We start from the raw sequence: 18,640 nt of genomic DNA, 5'->3' as shown, positions 1-18,640 counted from the left end.
ATGAGCGCTGTCGTCCGACATCTGTGAGCTTCGTTCCCAAGACGAGGGAACAAGAGCGGGAGAGTGGGAACGCGGGGAGAAAAGAAAAGAAAGAAAAACAGAAAAAAAGGAGCGAAAGAACAAGAAAGAAAAAAATAAAGAAAGATGGGGGCATGGGAGGGGGTTCCGTAGGCGGGAGGTTAGGAAGCATTCAGGGGTGTCGTTGGCGGCATGTTTTTGTGGCATTAGAGGAGCTGGTCAGGCGGTCAGCGCGCGAGTAACACAAAGGACAAAAAAAATGACGAGTAATTTTGAAGTAGTTAAGATGGCGACGAGGACTCTGCGGTGCAATGTATGGGGTGACCGAAAGGCAGCGGCATGGTCTTTCAAGGGGCATTGCCCCAGTCGCTCAACGTAGGTGTCGTTAGGCGGCATCCAGAAATGGCGATACCCTGGGTTGAGGCGCCGAAAAAGGCATATTGACTTCGGAATGTGTTGGGGAGGGTGTTTCGAAAATATATATAAAAAACGAGAGGGGAGGAACCGATACCGGAATAACAAATAGAAGGGTGGCATGTGCAGAAGGGGGTGGGGGCAAGTGTACATGGCAGAAGGGGGTCGTACAGTTGATATAAACATAAAAACCTGAACAAGTATATTAAATCGAGTAGTAGGCAGGAAAAAATTTTCGAAATGGAAGAGTGTAGGTGAGGTTAAGAATTAAGGTTAGCTGGTGGCATAATGTGTTTTGTGTCCTGGTTGATGATATAAGAATTTCAGATTTAAGTAACCGCTTTTAAACATTCTAAATTGCCACGTGCCAAATTAATTCCCGTCGGGTGTAGGCAATTAAACTTGTGTATGAGGTATGATTTACCTCTTATGAGGTATGAGGTATGATTGTGTTTTGTGTCCACGCGGTGACCGTTGAGTGTTGTATGAATTTGTTGTCCAGTCTCGCCTATGATTGTTTGCTACAAGCGGCGCATTCTAGACAGTAGACTACGTTGCTTGATCTGCAGGTGAAAGCCACAGTTACCTTGTGTGCGTAATTCGACGCTATAATTTTTACTATAGTATTAGATTGAATATATTTGCATGTAGAGCACCTGGGGCGGCAACAGGGACTGGTTCTCAACTTCCTCCTTGTCTTTAGTTTGGCGTGCACAAGAACATCTTTAAAATTGGTGTTGCGTCTGTAGGCTAGTCTGGGAGGGTCGGGAAAAATCTTATTGTTTCTGGTTGCTGGTGAGAACTGGGAAATATTTACTAAGGATGATATTCACGTTTGGGTGTGCGTTTGAGAATTTAGTAGTAAGAAGATGCGTTGTTCTTGTGTTCCTTGGGCGGGGCTTGAGGACATCGGTTCGATCAAGTTTGGTTGCAGCGGTGTAGGCTGTTTGTAGGTCACTGTTTGGGTGGTTCCTGTTTGATAGGGTTCTTTTAAGGTGATCGAGTCTATTTATGTAGACTTGGTTTTCAACTCAAATGCGACGTAGTCGTGTGGCTCGGCCTTTAAAGATGCTTTGTTTGCAATGTCTGGTGGCTGGTACATTCTAGGTACTGTTGTTTGTCGAAAGGTTTCCTATACAGCGTTGTCTTTAGCTCCCCGTTATCAATGTACATTGTTGTGTGCAGAAAGTTTATGCGCTTAGTTGAGGATTCTGATGTGGATATTATTGTTGGGTGAAAAGAGTTTAGAAATACTACATATTTATTTAGACTGTCTTGACCATGTCCCTATATTATGAGTGTCTTCTATGTACTGTAGGTATGTGTGGGGTTTGTAAGTGCAGCGCCGATAGAAAATCTGTTTCTAGAATCTCCACCAATATGTTCGCGTAGGTTGGTGCAAAAGGCGTACCCATGCTTGTACCATGTATCTGTAGGTAGTAACTTTCCACAAATTCGAAGTAGTTATGTGTCAGAAATAATTCAAGGAGAGACAAGTAGACTTCCGTAGAGTGTTGTGCATTATGTTTAGACAGCGTTTGTTTTATCGAAGATAAACGACCAGGGATTGGAATGTTGGTGTACAGCGCCGTGACGTCTAGTGTTGCAAGAATTGTGTTGTGGGGTAGTGTGCCTTTAGTATTAATGTCCTCTATTATCTCTATTGTATTATCTCTATAATGTCCTCTATTAGTATTAATGTCCTCTCCTTTCTTTCTCTTCTTTTCTTTCTTTTCTTTTCTCCCCGTGTACCACTCTCCCGCTCTTGCCCCCTCATCTTGGGAACGAAGCTCACAGACGTCGGACGACAGCGCTCATTACATTTGGAGTTTTTTGCTTTAAACCCAGCCGCCAGCGACAACACCAGCACGTGACGTCACTGCACTAACCCTTTAATCTAACATGCCGAGGATGACGAGGCCGTCTTTGACGAAGATAGGTCCTCCTATCGAAACGTTGGCCAGCCTTTCTGAGGCACCTTATCCCTGTTTACAAACTTTATACCACAGTACCATCTGTCAACCCCTTTCTTTATTTTGGACTTGATAGTTGGTGGAGAGTTCTGCGCCCTCAGTCCTCCCACCATGGAACTTCGATCGCATACCCTGCCAGGTACCTTGCCTCAGGGCGCCTTCCAGCGAACACCTCCTCCGGCACCAAGCGAGCGTCCTGGTGCACCTCGTCACTGCGACCCTGCCATTTTCACTGGCGCGGCTGACGCCGATGTGGAGGACTGGCTCACCATATACGAGAGGGTCAGCCCGTATAACAAGTTGGACAAACCAGTTAAACTGAACAATGTGCTGTTCTACATCACGGGTGTCGCCAGCCTATCGTATAACAAACCACGAAGAAGACTTCCCGACCTGGTGCGCCTTCAAGACAACCGTTTTAGATGTATTTGGCCGCCCGGCTGTTTGTAAGCTGCGCGCCGAGCTGCGTTTGCAAGAGCGCTCTCAGCACCCGAGTGAATAATTCACCAGTTACATTGAAGACGTCCTTGACCTATGTAAGAAAGCGCACTCGACCATGGCGGAGTCTGATCGGATCAGTCCTGTACTGAAAGATATCAAAGACAACGCCTTCAACAGGTTGCTCGCCAAGAATCCTCGCTTCGTGGCCAAAATCGTCACATTGCTCCAAAACGTGCACATTGTGCCAAGGATTGTATGGCGGCAGAGGTGGTTTACCCGTCGCTCTTCATCGCGCGACCAACCCCTCGCTGGTTTGGCTATAATTTCGGACGAATCTGCGCCGCTCGAGGAAATGAAGGCGTTCGTCCGTAAGTAGAATGCCTGCCAAATATCATTGCTGAAGTTTGTGCAGCCGCAGCATATGCAGAAGCCCTCCTTTCGTTTTGTGCCTCCGCTCCACCGCGCTATTGGCCAAAATGTCCCTGCGGCTGCACCTCTCAGCTCCGCAGACGTTGTCACCCGGCCCACACAGGTCCATGTGCCTGCACCACTCAGCTACTCCGAAGTCGTCACCTGGCCCCAAGCGCTTCCGCACTGTGCGCGTCTCAGCTACTCCGGCGTCGTGTCTAGACATCGACCGCCGTCCGCTGCTCAACCATTCTACCAGCCGCCCCATCCAACGCCTCCTGCACCATTGATGGGGCCTGCCACAGCGAATAGGTGACGTACTTCGGACAATCTACCCATGTGCTTTGTGTGCGACTACGCTGGCCGTGTGGCACGCTGTTGCAATGGTATACAGCCTTTTAGTGCCGTATCATACCCGACAAGTCGTCTTGTCGGTTCTCCCGGCCAATATGATGGCCCGCCTTCAGATTCGTCACCTGCAGTTCGCCCGAGGACCGTCACTCGCCGTTCACTTGCTCCACATCGTCGCTCACTATCGCCGATGCGGCCTCGTCCCTTCGCTCGCGAGGAGGAAAACTATTCGACGCAGTCTACGAAGCAGATGCTGCGACCTTATCGAAATCTAAAAGCCCTAAACAAAGCCGATCGAATGTGATAGACGAGTTTGTGCACGGCATTCACACCTCTGCGCTTGTGTACACTGGAGCCGCCGTATCTGTTATGTCCGCGACACTTAGGCGTGTGCTTGAATAAGTGACGACGCCACTTTCTGAAGCATCCCTGCATAGAGCCAGCGGCCAGCATATGCACCACTAGCGGTGTGCACCGCTCGTGTTGTCATTGCGGACGTTTTATACGCCGTCAAATTCATCATCATTTCCTCATGCTCGCATAATCTCATCTTGCGCTTGGAGTTTCCTTTCAGCCACAGTGTTGTGATTTATTGCGCACGCACCGAAATAGAACCCTTGACGTTGTCAGACACGACGGTGGTCGACAGTCCTTCGACTTCGAACAATCTACTCGCCCAAGACAGCTTCGCATTGCCCCCGATTTCGTCAACGGTTGCGTCCGTCTATTGCAACAGCGTCTCCGATACCGCTGCACTACTTTCTCCATCCTACTGCTTTAGCACCCGGAAAGGCCTATTGCAACCTTTTGCGACCGTAGAAGTCACGGAGGGATCCAGCGCTATCTTTGTTAGCAACCCGTCCACATGCACTCTGATATTCTGCGAGGCGAATGTCTTGGCAGCATGGAAGCCATTGAAGCCAAGCAAGGTATGCACGTGCTCTTTGGAACGTACTGCGCCACTTACAGTACGCTTAGTGCTATTTCTACGTCTGCTCTGTCACCCTGTGATGCATTTAGTTACTCCACTGCTGATAACCTTAAGCCGGCCCAACTCTCCCAGCTTCTGTGCCTGTTAGAAGAATTTCGTTCTCCATTCGACGTCGCGCAACCTTACCTGGGCCGGACGTTCACTGTTCCACATCACATCGACACTGGCTCTCAACCGCCCCCGCGACAATGCCCCTATCGCGTGTCTCCGGCAGAACATCGCGTATTTGATGAGCATGTCGACGACATGCTTCGACGCGAAGTGATTCGGCTTCGAACAGTCCATGGCATCACTTGTCTTCCTGATGCGAAAAAATACTGTTCTGTACGGTTCTGTGTGGACTTTAGGCACCTCAAAAAGATTACTCGCAAGAGCTTTTAACCGCTACCACGAATTGACGACGTCATTGACAGCCTACAAGGAGCAGAATTCTTTTCGTACCCATGGCAGACGACGATCGACCGAATACAGCTTTTGTCACGCCCGATGGCTTGCACGAATTTAACATCATGCCATTTGGACCTCTTAATGCACCAGCAACTTTTAAGCGCATGTTGGATACCCTTCTGCGCAACTTGAAATGGCATACATGCTTGTGCTACTTTGACGAATTCATTGCTTTCACTCCGAACATCCTCACGTGCCTTCAACGTCTCAGGCGTGCTTTGAAGTGCTTGAGAAACGCCGGTTTACAACTAAATTTAAAGATGGGCCGATTTGCTGCGCGGCAGCTTACCATACTAGGTTACGTTGTCTCCAAGGATGGAATTCTCCCCTATCCAGCCAAACTTCGGGTCATTGCCAAATTTCATAAGCCTACGTCCGTCAAAAACCTGCAGCGTTGTAGGTTTGTGTTCCTATTTTAGAAGCTTCATCCGAAACTTCGCGACCATCACATCGCCCCTCACAAATCTCCTTGGAAGCAGCGGGACCCTTACTTTGTCGTCGTCGTCAGAGTGCGACGAGGCGTTCGCAAACCTGCGGAGTTTGCCGATGTCACCTCCAATTTTGCATCACTGCGACCCGACGGCCCGTACAGAGGCGCACGCTGATGCCAGCATTGTTGGCGTCGGCGCAGTACTTGCGCAGCGCCTACACGGGTTTTCTGAATACGTTGTCGCTTATGCAAGTCGTACGCTTACGAAAGGCGAGAGTAACTACACCGTAATGGAAAGAGAATGTTTGGCGACCGTCTGGGCTCTTACTAAGTTCCGGCCATATCTGTATGGCCAACAATTTGACGTCATTATGGACCAGCACGCATTTTGTTGGTTGCCGTCACTGAAGGACCTCTCAGGCTGCCTCGCCCGTTGCCAACTTCGCCTGCAGGATTACGACATTCGCATGCTCTACCGTAGCGGCCGCTAGCAATCTGACGTCGACGCCCTCTCGCGCTCTCCCCTGCCCGACGACAATGCCCGCTGCTCCGTATCGTAGTTGGCCGTGCGTCCACCGACCTTCGCACCATCGCTTTCGAACAGCGCAAGGACCACTGGATTGCCGCGCTGATAGACTTGCTCTCTGATCCATCGGCACAACCAACCATTCGCGCGTTGCGCCGTCAAGCCCACCATTTAGAATTTGTGACGACTTACTCCGTCGACGCAGTTACACCGCCCATGGCAGCCAGTGGTTCCTAGCAGTACCCCGAAGGCTGCGTTTTGAAATATGCGCGTCATTCCACTAGGATTCATAGGGTGCAACTTTGGGAGTATTCAAAACTGAATATAAAGTTCAGTTGGAAGTCAGCGCTTAGTCTCCTTCGTGCCTTTCCGCCCTTTTCGCCCTGTTGCGCTAGGTACACGATTTACACGACAATGGTACACTCTGCTTTCCGGAGATAACAATATGCAAATTATTTTTATGATAGTGCTCTTAAGTGTATTATTATATCACCAAATAATAATGTTATTGGGATAATTTTTGTCACAGTTTCGCTTGGTGGCTACGATGAACATGGTGGAGGCAGGTGTAACAAATGCTTAATTAAGCAAGTGTTATGCGGCCGTCAAGAAATGCGGCTTAATAGAAAATGGTAGATTACAGCGTACGGAAAGATATGCCTGAATGGAAAGTCGGGCCACTGTGTCTACAGTCAATCAAGTCCCCTAGTATTACCTTGAGAGTTTTTTTTTCACAAGCTGCTGGGGACACTAATTTTTGAGCAGTTCTCGGTGTCGATTACACAACACCACGGCAGGAGTGTGACTGTTTATGATGAAAGAAATGGAGCGAGGTTCATTTTGAGGTAGCGCCTGGAAAGAATGTACTTGTCCGAGGGTATCGGCAACTGTCATGCTGCCAGCAGAACACGATACAGTTAGAAGGCTATCAGGAAGGAAGTCCGCCTTCATTTCACGCTCAGAGAACCCACTTGATTTGAAAAAGCGGGGAGTGTCAGCCACACACATGTAACCTTCAAGAAGGTCCGGATATACGTCCTTTGAGAGTAAGCCTAATTTCCAGTGAAGTAAGACAGTTGCAAAAATTTCTCCTGCAGTGGTGTCACACATGTAAAATGTAGTAAATGCAATGTAGAACTCTGTTCGACATCCCACAAGAACTGCCTGTGCCATACTGAGCTATAGTTGCCTTATGGCGAAACTAGTTATTGTAGTGAAGCCTGCTATTGCCTAGAAACGACAGACCATTCCTAAAAAAAGTTCATGTGAAGTATTTCATCTTCCTGTTGAATGAATTTAGGTTCAGAATTTTTCAAGGAAATTCGCGAAAAATTAACATTTTCTTGCTTTCCTTTACTGTCATTTGAAAGCGATGCGATAAATTACAGAATCCTGTATACTTTTATGCCAGAGCCACCATTACTTCTTTCTTTGCTTCCATGCAATAAAGGGGATGCCTTACATCTGTCAGATATTTTTGGCTTACCCGTGGAGTTCCATTACCTTAACGATAGTATTACCTTGATTATGGATTATGTTTTCAACACGTGCAAAATGGGGCTTAGAAGCGTTCTCTGCTTAATGAAAATTGATAATCTTGGTGAGAAAAATAAACTAATTTCTGCTTTTTGTCAGCTCAGCTTTCTGAGCTGAGCCGACTTGAGCTGACTCCAGTCGATAGACGATGGCGAGGCAAATGTGATACCGAGATGCTGATGTTCACTGTCGCTCCCCAAATAACCTTATCAGGCCATTGAGGGAGATTTGGTTTCTACATGATAGTCTTTGTTACCGAATAACATTTTTTTTACCTGTTCCATGCGTCTTCAGTAATATACAGTTATGGTTTAAAGGGCCTAATATTTATAAATAACGCGAATATATACCCTATTAGCTTTGGATGATTTTTCCAAGGGTTTTGAGGTAAAAGATTGGTGTCTATTCCGGATTAGTGAATGCCCTTTCGTATTAGTTGCTATAGAATTTACGTAGGTAAACTTCGTGAAAGGCGAAATGTTTGCTCTTTTATTTCATAATCTTTAGATCAACGGGCCACTCGGCACTTTGATAACCGAGCTATTTCTCTGAACATGGCCTTCGCGCGTTTTTTTTTTTCAGTGTTCTGTCTGCGCTTCAGCATAAAATCATCAGCGACAAATACGACGCTGAACTCTTCGGGCTGTGACTCAACATGGGTCCGAATAAATTAATGGCTAAAGTGATAAAAGAGCTTGGTGACCCTGATGAACTTGCCAATAGTGAAGACCTGATTATCCTGAAACTCGAGGAAACCTGCAAGAATAAACGGCTCCTTCCTAAGGCGGTCGAACTAAGCTCCGATTCAAGGCGCCTCAGCCTCAGTCAAGAAAGCTTCATAACTCACCGAGGATCTCTGGGAAATCTGAGATATGTCGCTGCTCTGTTCGCTGGATGCCAGGAGTTCTCGTCTTCAAAGGCATTCCTAGAATCTGCCAAATACGTGATGAAGAAGGTGGGCACCTTGGTCCTCGTACACAACAGGTACGATACCACACATTGCACAGTATTTCTGGCGTTAGGCACGTATTGGCACTGGAGCTTTTCAAAATCAATAAGTTGCTCCAATTTTCTTTTGGTTAAAAAATTTGTTCTAGAGTGCAAAGTTATCCTAACAACAATGGCACCTGTGTCTGTTTTATTGCTAGTGGCAGAATAAATATTCAACCTCTACACTTGAAGAGAGTTTCATGTTGCACGTAAGCAGGAAAATGAGCCCCACTCTAACGTCACAGGTCCTGATGCCTCGCTCTGTTGACTACAATCAAGTGCTACCAAGTACTAATATTTCAATTACCTATCAACATGTGGATCATTTAAAACGGGGTTATATTTAGGTTATGGTCTATGACTGCAACGTCTCCTACCCTCAATGAAAAACAGAAGAGGACAGCTAGTGCTTTTTATTCAGATAGCAATAGTACGGACATTCCAGGCGGCTATTTGCAAAAGCTATCGCAAGGCCCGAGCGCCGTGTGTTGCAAGTCGTGTGATCTACTGCGGCTTTGGGGGCAAACATACGATGACAAACGGAAAACGCTGGTGGAATATCTCTCGCACTTCCTGCGCGCTCAGTTTGAAGGCCGCGTGATTAAACCCTCGCAGGCCAAGCGCGCGCGCGTTCTCACACCGCGTGTTGGAGGTGCGACGACCTTCTGTGTGTGCCAGGTCGAAGGCCAAAAAGGGAGTGGGTGAGCCGAGCAGCCTGGCAACTTGTTGAGTGCCGTCTTGCCGCACGCTCAGTGTTAGAGATAGCCTGATCTACTCAGTTTTGAAGAGGCGGCATAGTCGACCCTGTAAATGGAGCGCTGGTCAGGAACGATCGGCTCTCTCATGCAAGTGCGCTTTCAGCTGCCGACGCTCCTCATCATTCCAGCTTCGTGGCGGCGAGTAGTCGCACTCAGGTAGTCGCACGGATGAGCGGTGTTGTTCACTTGGTTACTATTGTAGGCGAATGACACCGCCCTTATTTAGAAAGTAAGCGTATATTAAGTGTAATTTACACTGCCTCATTTCTAGTCTCGCCCTTCGGGCGAGACCACGTCCACTTTTGGCTATACCGCTTGCGGAAGAAGCTATTCATTATCCGCATATTATTCTGTTCTGCAAACTCTACTAATAACTCTCCCCTGCTATTCCTAGAGCCTATGCCATATTCCCCCACTTACTTGTTTCCAGCCTGCTTCTTGCATATCGTGGCATTGAGGTCGCCCAACAGTATAGTGTATATTGTTTTGACTTTACCCATCGCCGATTCCACGTCTTCCTAGAAGCTTCGACTTCCTGGTCATTATTACTGGTTGTAAGGGCGTAGACCTGTAGAACCTTCAATTTGTACCTCTCATTAAGTTTCACAATAAGACCTGCCACCCTCTCCTTAATCCTATAGAGTTCCGCTATGTTACCAGCTATATCCTTATTATTCAGGAATCTGACTCCTAGTTCTCATCTCTCCGCTAAGCCCCGGTAGCACAGGACGTTCCCGCTTTTTAGCACTGTATAGGCTTCTTTTGTCCTCTTAACTTCACTGAGTCCTATTATACCCCATTTACTGCCCTCTAATTCCTCCAATAGCACTGCTAGACTCACCTCACTAGATAACGTTCTAGCGTTAAACGTTTCCCGGTTCAGATTTCAATGGCGGCCTGTTCGGACCCAGGTCTTCTTAGCACCATCTGCTGCGTCACAGGTCTGACCGCTGCTGTGGTCAGTTGCTTCGCAGCCTCTGGGGACCGAGGGCCAGGGTTTGATTGTTGCATTCACATAGCAGGCTGTGGGCCAAGTACTGCACCAGGGTAGCCAATGCTTCTCTGGTGAGGGAGTGCGTTACCGGTTCTGGTCAATGGGATCAGGCCGCACTCCAGGCCTGTTTATGCAATTTTATCAATACGCGGATTTTTTTTTAATCAGATGGAAAATTGCGCGGCACCGGAATTCGAACCACGGTCCTCTTGCACGCGAGGCGGATACTCTACCTGTACGCCACCGCTTCACCGGAAAGGAACGGAAGAAACAGGCACATAAGAAGCCGATTAATGAGTTAGCGGTAAGAGGGAAAATAGAGAAATTCCGGATCATGCTAGAGAACAAGTATTCGGCTTTAACTCAGGAAGATGACCTAAGTGTTGAAGCAAAGAACGACAATGGTATGGGCATCATTAAGGAGTTTGCAATTGAAGTCGGTGGTAACTCTGTTAGACAGGGTACCAGTAAGCTACCGCTGTAGACAAAAGATCTGATCAAGAAATGCCAATGTATGAAAGCTCTAACCCTACAGCTAGAATAGAACTGGCAGAACTTTCCAAGGTAATAAACAAGCGTAAGACAGCTGACATAAGGAAGTATAGTATGGATAGAATTGAACATGCTCTCAGGTAAGGAGGAAGCCTAAAAGCAGTGAAGAAGAAACTGGGAATAGGCAAGTATCAGATGTATGCGTTAAGAGACAAAACCCGCAGTATCATTACTAATATGGATGGGACAGTTCAAGTGGCTGAGGAGTTCTATAGAGAATTATAGAGTACCAGTGGCACCCACGACGATAATGCAAGAGAGAATAGTCTAGAGGAATTTGAAATCCCACAAGTAACGCCGAAAGAAGTAAAGAAAGCCTTGGAAGCTATGCAGAGGGGGAAGGCAACTGGGGAGGATCAGGTAACAGCAGATTTGTTGAAGGATGGTGGTTAATGGTGGATGGTGGATTGTTCTAGAAAAGCTGGCCACCCTGTATACGCAATGCCCCATGACTTCGAGCGTACCGGAATCTTGGAAGAACGCTAACATAATCCTAATCCATAAGAAAGGGGACGCCAAAGACTTGAAAAATTATAGACCGATCAGCTTACTGTCCGTTGCCTACAAAGTATTTGCTAAGGTAATCGGAAATAGAATCAGGAACAGCTTAGAATTCTGTCAACCAAAGGACAAGGCAGGATTCCCTAAACACTACTCAACAAAATACCATATTCACACTATAAATCAGGTGATAGAGAAATGTGCGGAATGTACCAACCCTTATATAGAGCTTTCATTGATTACGAGAAAGCGTTTGATTTAGTCGTTACTTCAGCAGTCATGGAGGCATTACGGAATCAGGGTGCAGACGAGCCGTATGTAAAAGCACTGAAAGATATCTATAGCGGCTCCACAGCCACAGTAGTCCTCCATAAAAAAAGTAACAAAATCCCAATAAAGAAAGGCGTCACGCAGGGAGATACGATCTCTCCAATGCTATTCACAACGTGTTTACAGGAGGTATTCAGAGATCTAGATTGGGAAGAATTGGGTATAAGAGTTAATGGACAATTCGTTTGTAACTTGCGATTCGCTGATCATATTTCCTTGCTTAGTAACTCAGGAGACCAATTGTAATGGATGCTCACTGATCTGAAGAGGCAAAGCAGAAGGGTGGGCAACTAAAGTAATGTTTAACCGTCTCGGAAGAGAACAGCAGTTTACGATAGGTACTGAGGCACTGGAAGTAGTAAAGGAATACACCTACTTAGGACAGGTAGTGACAGGGGATCCGGATCATGAGACTGAAATATTTAGAAGAATAAGAATAGGCTGGGGTGCGTTTGGCAGGCATTGTCCGATCATGAACAGCAGGTTGTCATTATCCCTCAAGAGAAATGTCTAACAGCTGTGTCTTACCAGTACTCACGTACTGGGCAGAAACCTGGAGGCTTGCGAAAAGGGTTATACTTTAATTGAGGACGCGGCAACGAGCTATGGAAAGATGAATGGTGGGTGTGATGTTAACAGATAAGAAAAGAGCAGATTGAGTGAGGGAACAAACGCGAAGTAATGACATCTTAGTTGAAATCAAGAAAAAGAAATGGGCATGGGCAGGGCATGTAATGAGGAGCGAAGATAACCGATTGTCATTAAGGGTTACGGACTGGATTCCAAAGGAAGGGAAGCGTAGCAGGGGGCGGCAGATAGATGGGCGGATGAGATTAAGAAGTATGCAAGGACAACATGGCCACAATTAGTACATGACCGGGGTAGTTGGAGAAGTAGGGGAGAGGCCTTTGCCCTGCAGAGGGCGTAACCAGGCTGATGATGATATTGCCTCAATTTTTAAACCTCAAGTCTGTATTTAATAGTCTATTAGCTCCGTTTCTCCAGCTAAATTGACATTTTTTTGTTTGTCACTTTTAAAAAGATACATGTATGACGCAGATGTAGGCGTTACCTCTAGTGGCACACTGAATATCCATAGACATGTTCGCTTTTCGGTCTATTTTGCGTTTAGTTGCGTGAATACTTACTTGCACATTAAGAAATTATCCATTTAAGAAAAGTCACTGCTGCGACCTCATTTGCTGGTTGTTCGACCAGAAGTGACTCCGAGAACACCTCGGCGAAACCACCCCTGGCCCTCATTGGCGAGGACAAGTCAGGCCAAGAACTTCAATGGCTACCGTCCGCCTTTTGATGGATTAGACTAATGAATATGGATGTTCAAAGCGCAGACGTACACAAAGGAGTCACGAGGCAGCCGTGAAACAATCCCGAAGAGCAAGGGGGGGGGGGGGGCGAGGTGGAGACGAGCTTGGTCCACAGCGCAGTTCATGGGTGCGGCAACTCAGCCCAGGTTTCTCAGCCTAGAAGTACAAAATGCTGGGTGATTTGGTATTCCCTATTGCCAAGGAATAGCGCTAAACACAAGGGAACGCGATGGAATGAATACTTTCCCTGTAAGTCTGCGCAATAAAAAAATTTTCGGAGATAAAGAGAGACGAAAAAGAAAGAAACACAGAAAGCTGTCCAACAATATACGCCACAGCTACCAGTGTATAACATTTCGTGCTGCTTCTCACATAGAACTCGCTTTAGCCTGACCACAGTCTGTGAGCGTCAAGCCATTTACGCATATTAAAGCATGTGAAAACGACAGCTACCATTTAAATACAACTGCTTTCACAGAGTGTGATGTAATAGCATTGCGCTGTCCGGCGCTTCCACCGCGCGTGGCCGCGTTCCAGCAACATGACTCCTACAGTCGCGTGCCTTTCTACGTCACATTTCACTGATGTTCCTTTCACGGCATAAGTGCGAGTAGCCAGTGCCTGAGCGATAGGCGGCAGCCATATTTTACTCCTTTCAGAACGGGGCAGCCTGCCGCTATCCAGAAAAACATTCAGTTTTGTTCGGCATATTAACGTATCTTTAATGCGTACCCATCGCTTTGACGCAGTGGGTTTTCGCTGTTTTGTGACGTCGGGTGACAGGCAGGTGAAGTGGGTGCAGCCCTAAAACTTTTCACGAATAGCCGAGGTCTAATAGCGAAAAGGCGTCGAATGAGAAAAAACTATTTTTCATTTCTTCGGTCCAATCATGCATAATCAGTGTGTACAGGCCATGTCAGGTGGGGAGCTATCGTGGCTTTCCTGACGTCACGTGACAAACAGGCGAAGTGGGGGTGATCCAAGAAAGTATTTTACCAATCGCGGAGTGCTTATTGCAGAATTGGAATAGGAAAGTTTGGAATAGCTCTACTTTATAGCACACCAGAACACTTTCTCGCAGAATCGCCAACAAAAAGCAAGAATTTGAGAATTTCTAATACACGTGTTCTAGGTATGGTTTTTCAGCGACGAGGATAATAATAATAATAATAATAATATTAATAATAATAATAATAATAATAATAATAATAAAGTCGCACTAGCTTTCACTTTAAAGCGCGTTGTAGGCTATGCATTCATTTCGCACGCGACTCCACAATATTGCTTCCATTAAAAATGCTGGACTGTTACATGAATATGTCTCCTCTTGCTTACAATGGCATCTGAGTTACACACACACACACACACACACACACACACACACACACACACACACACACACACACACACATATATATATATATATATATATATATATATATATATATATATATATATATATATATATATATATATATATATAAGGAGCAGCGAGTAAACTTTAGAGGAAAAATCAAAGGTGCCAGCTGATCCTCTTTGTGAAGCTACCTTTTATTTGGTTCTTTATGAGACAGGATGCTCATACAACGACGTATTCTTGTTCTCACGTACGCAGAAATAAAATCTGCGATCTGATAGCATGGTTTCCTGGCGTCACCACGATTGTCCTTTACCATAATCTGCGCTTGGACAGTGAGGTCGGACTGAGGGCTATTAGCCCGTCCCGCATGTCCCGAATGAGTCAGCTCTTGGGCACGATGCCGGCCTTGGGAATGGACAACTTGTCATTGCGCAAGGCGACTCTCATCAACTTGTTGTCCAAGTGCCCGAAGGTAAGTAATTCGAATGTGCTTGCGATGGCATCGATATGTCGATCCGACCCGCCGTGGTGCCGCAGTATCTATGGCGCTGCACCGCTAAGCCTCACGGTGCGGGATCAATGCCGACCGTGGCGGCCACAGTTCAATAAGCGCGACATACAAAAAAAAAAAAATACGTGGCTCTGCTATTGCAAACACCAGCGACCAGCGGAGCTGGGTGAACACCAGTAAAGTAGTTCCAAACCGCGCACTATACACACAAGCGCTGACAACGCGTCGCTACGGCGTCCTCCACAGGCGTCTACTACGGCGTCCGCGATTCGCGTGGCCAACGCTGTAGTAGGCGCCGCGATTGTCTCCACTCTGTACAGAGTGGTGGGCGAGGACGACGTCGAGGCCAACGTTACCAGACTAGGTTCAGTTTTCAAACTCTCGTGACTGCGTGGACCCGCCACCGATCCTCGCATGTCATGGCGCTGCTGTCGCACTTTGCTCGGTCAGCACGGCGCGGACAGGGCGACGAAGCACTGTCCGTTTATCTGTTTTGTCGCGTTGTATACATGCGTGTTTTGCTGCAGTCTCGGTGCATTTTTGCGACACCCTTGTGCGTCTTAAATGCCGTGTGCGTTTTGAAGAGTTTACGGGTCGTATCATAGAATTTAATTCGGTGACAGGAATGCTTATTTATGCTCCGTTCCTGCAGCGATAACCTACTTTAAAGGTGCAAGTCTGCTCGCAAGGGATAAAAGCTCACGAAGGTTTCAACATTGCACTTGTGAATTCGGTGCTCTGATGAAAGAAATAGTGCTAGCTTCATTTTTTTTCAGCCCGTAATGAAGTGCTGAAAGTGCGTATACACCGTGGGTCCCAGCTAAATTCAGCCAGAGTTTTAAATTTTGAGAATGCCGCGTATCTGGTCACAACCAAGGTAATGTTGTTTGCCGTAGCTTGTAGATATTCAAATTATTTAAATCCGCCTAGTTAGGTAATGCATAGTTAATTCATCATATATATATATTCAATTGCTTGTTAGCGAATTACTTAATTTGATGATTAATTAATTACTCAATTATGTCACCTAGTTAGGTAATTCAGTACCACCACCAATGGTCGAGGCTTCAACTCTCACCAACGACAGTGGGTTCGAGCGCCTTAACTATATCTTACAAACTGAGCCTTAATTAACATCTTCCTAATTGACACCAACGGTCGCGGGTTCGAAAGGTTCCCCCAATGGTCATGGGTTCGAGTGCCTTAACTCGATTTTAATTACCTGTGCCTTAATTAACTTCGCCTGATTCACGCTGCCTTAACTGGCGTCGTGAACTGCCTCGATTGGGCTACGGTGACTTTTTTGGACCATCGTGTGGTCACGCTAACATCGCCTCATGAGTCATACCATGCATTCGCATTTATAATGAATTAATTGATTACAACTACGAATCAGCTACTTACAGTTACTTATCAGCAACAGCTGATTATTAGAGCGCAGTGGACGGCCGGCGCTGCTGCGGCCCTGGACTAAGGAATCCACAGCGCACTCTGGGGCAGCGAAGCAGCACTTTCACAGCTACGTAAAATTTTTCCATCTCCTAAACACGAGACTATACATACATTTAAAGACGCATCGGCGAAAACACTTGCTGAGTACGTAAGTTGCGAAGTCGAAGGACCCGAACCCCTTCGCAAACGCAGAGCTCGGTGCTGCGGTGCTCCCGCCCTCTGGTGGGAAACAAAGACACGGGGGCACGGCGATGTACGGCGCCTACGGAGAGTTTGACAACTGAACCTAGTCTAGTAACGTTGGGCAGGACTACGTACGCGGTGCAGCGTTGGTGTATTCTGTGGTTTGTTGTTTACGGCGAATTTCAGCAAGCATGCCATCCGTGGAACTGTAGCCTTCGCCGTGTTTCTTAAGAATATCAGCAGACGATGCCGACGTACTGCGTACCTGGCTGCATAGGCCGCTATCGCAACGATATCGACAGTTCGGCGCGCCACTTTTTCTGTGCTCCCAGCAATGCAACGCTTCACTCGGCGTGAAACTGAGCGATTCCTCGTGCCGACCGGGAACTGTCTGCGAAATCAACGGCACGCACTCATGCCACTGCTCCCGCGTTCGTCGTCTTCTTCCACAGCTGGCGGCGTGGCCGTTCATCTTTCCAGCGTAGAATTTCACTTCACTTCTGTCGTCGTAATCCGGAGGCTGCGTTTACAGGGGTATCAGCCATTGCTTAAGGGAGTATGAGCCACACATGGTTTTACGTAACGGAAAGATTTAATTTTGAAGAAATTTAATTTCCAAGAATCACAAGCGGCAAATCGCAGGCGAAGGCTGCTAACCACGCCGCCGAGCAAACTCGAGACATCGAACGCAAGCGACAACTGCGGACTGCGGGCATACCGTCAGTGACGTCGTTCTCTCCGTCGCAGCAGATTGTGTGTGTAACCTCATAGCTGAGAAATACTTTAATGAACCCTCGGGATTAACGTAGTGATAAACACAGGGGCCGCACGTTTCAGCTTCGCTGATTAACCATCTTCACGGAATGAAAAATCCGACTTCTTTCTTCTTCTTTTTTTGTGGCTTGTGTGTACAAAGACCGACCTCATCTTTCTTGTTGTAGCGCTTCTTTGGCGTGATGAGAAGCTTCGGTGGGGATGAAGATCTTCCTACAATCACGCACTTTGGACAGATATTCAGGCTCGTGAGCCTAAACTGCACGAAACGTTAAGACGCCAGGAAAAAACACACGACATTTAGAAACGCAGCTTCTGCGCTTCGCTGTATGCGTTTCTTCCTTTCGTGCAGGTTACCCTTCTTTCAGTATTAACAAACTGGCGCGATAAATCTTATTGGTGCAGGTGGATATCGCTTTCTCGTGGTATCGCTAATTCGGACAAGGGAGAACGCCAGCAAGCGTGAAACACGCGCAAACTGCCCTTCCGCACGAGCTCAAGGCTGTGACGAGGCGTCTGCAGTAGAGTTCGATGGAACAGCACTGCCATCTGGCGGCTGTCACAAAAGTGACGACAGCGGCTGTAAGCGCGCGGGTGGGGAGTTTTACAACTGAAGCTAGTCTAGTAACGTTGGTCGAGGCACCCTAGCAGCCGCTGGAGAAGAACGCCCCTCTTCCCTTGCCTGACCCTCCAGCCTCGCGCGCCACAGGAGAGGGGCAAACATCCAGGACGCTTCCTCGCTCACGTGTGCGCTGCTTCTCCCCCACTAGGCTCTACCCACCCTCGCCGCGTCACTGTGCGGCGCGATGCTATTTTTCACTCTCTTTTTTCACTTTCTCACGGCTCTCGCTCTCTCAGCTCGGCGAAGCTACGCACGTCAAGAGAAGCCCTGCGAGTTCCTAACACGTCCATTGTAAAACGCCCGCGTACCGTACATTAGGTGCACGTTAAAGGTGGAGGCGCTAAAAAGTTCATTTTGTCGAGGTGAACTTTGTTGATATAGTTCGTAATACGAGCAAGCTGCGCGCGAAGCGCTATTACGAATTCTTTCCCCACTCGCTGCGAGCAACATACAAGGGGGGCATATTTTTTTTCTAATACTTTGCACAGTATTCGAGCTCGAAATTTCCAAATTATGTAGCATGGCATAGGGAAGCGCTGATGCTCCCGCCATTAAAAATCAGCAGTGCCTCTGTGGAGGAAATAATCCGTATGCACATTGCGTTTAACCTTTCTTAAAGGCGTTTATTTGCCTGATGAAGAGTGTCTTTAAAGTTGTGAACACAACAGAAACTACGCTGCACTTGAAGGCGGTATATGGTATATGCGTATGATATACGAGACTGGTTGTTTCACGAAGTTCTTGATAGCA

At 47.2% G+C, this 18,640-nt stretch overlaps 1 long non-coding RNA gene across 1 annotated transcript in view; it reads left to right on the top strand.

Annotated features, from left to right (window-relative positions):
• The window catches only part of LOC142586863 (uncharacterized), a 37,772-nt gene extending 22,958 nt beyond the window's left edge, over positions 1-14,814 (top strand). The window contains exons 2-3 of the long non-coding RNA XR_012829262.1: positions 8,118-8,519; positions 14,604-14,814. This is a non-coding gene — a long non-coding RNA (uncharacterized LOC142586863). The remainder of the gene's footprint in view (positions 1-8,117; positions 8,520-14,603) is intronic.
• The last annotated feature ends 3,826 nt before the right edge of the window (positions 14,815-18,640 follow it).

Source organism: Dermacentor variabilis, chromosome 7 (genome assembly GCF_050947875.1).
Source record: "Dermacentor variabilis isolate Ectoservices chromosome 7, ASM5094787v1, whole genome shotgun sequence".
NCBI lineage: Eukaryota > Metazoa > Arthropoda > Arachnida > Ixodida > Ixodidae > Dermacentor > Dermacentor variabilis.
This window is presented reverse-complemented; position numbering and strand designations above follow the sequence as displayed.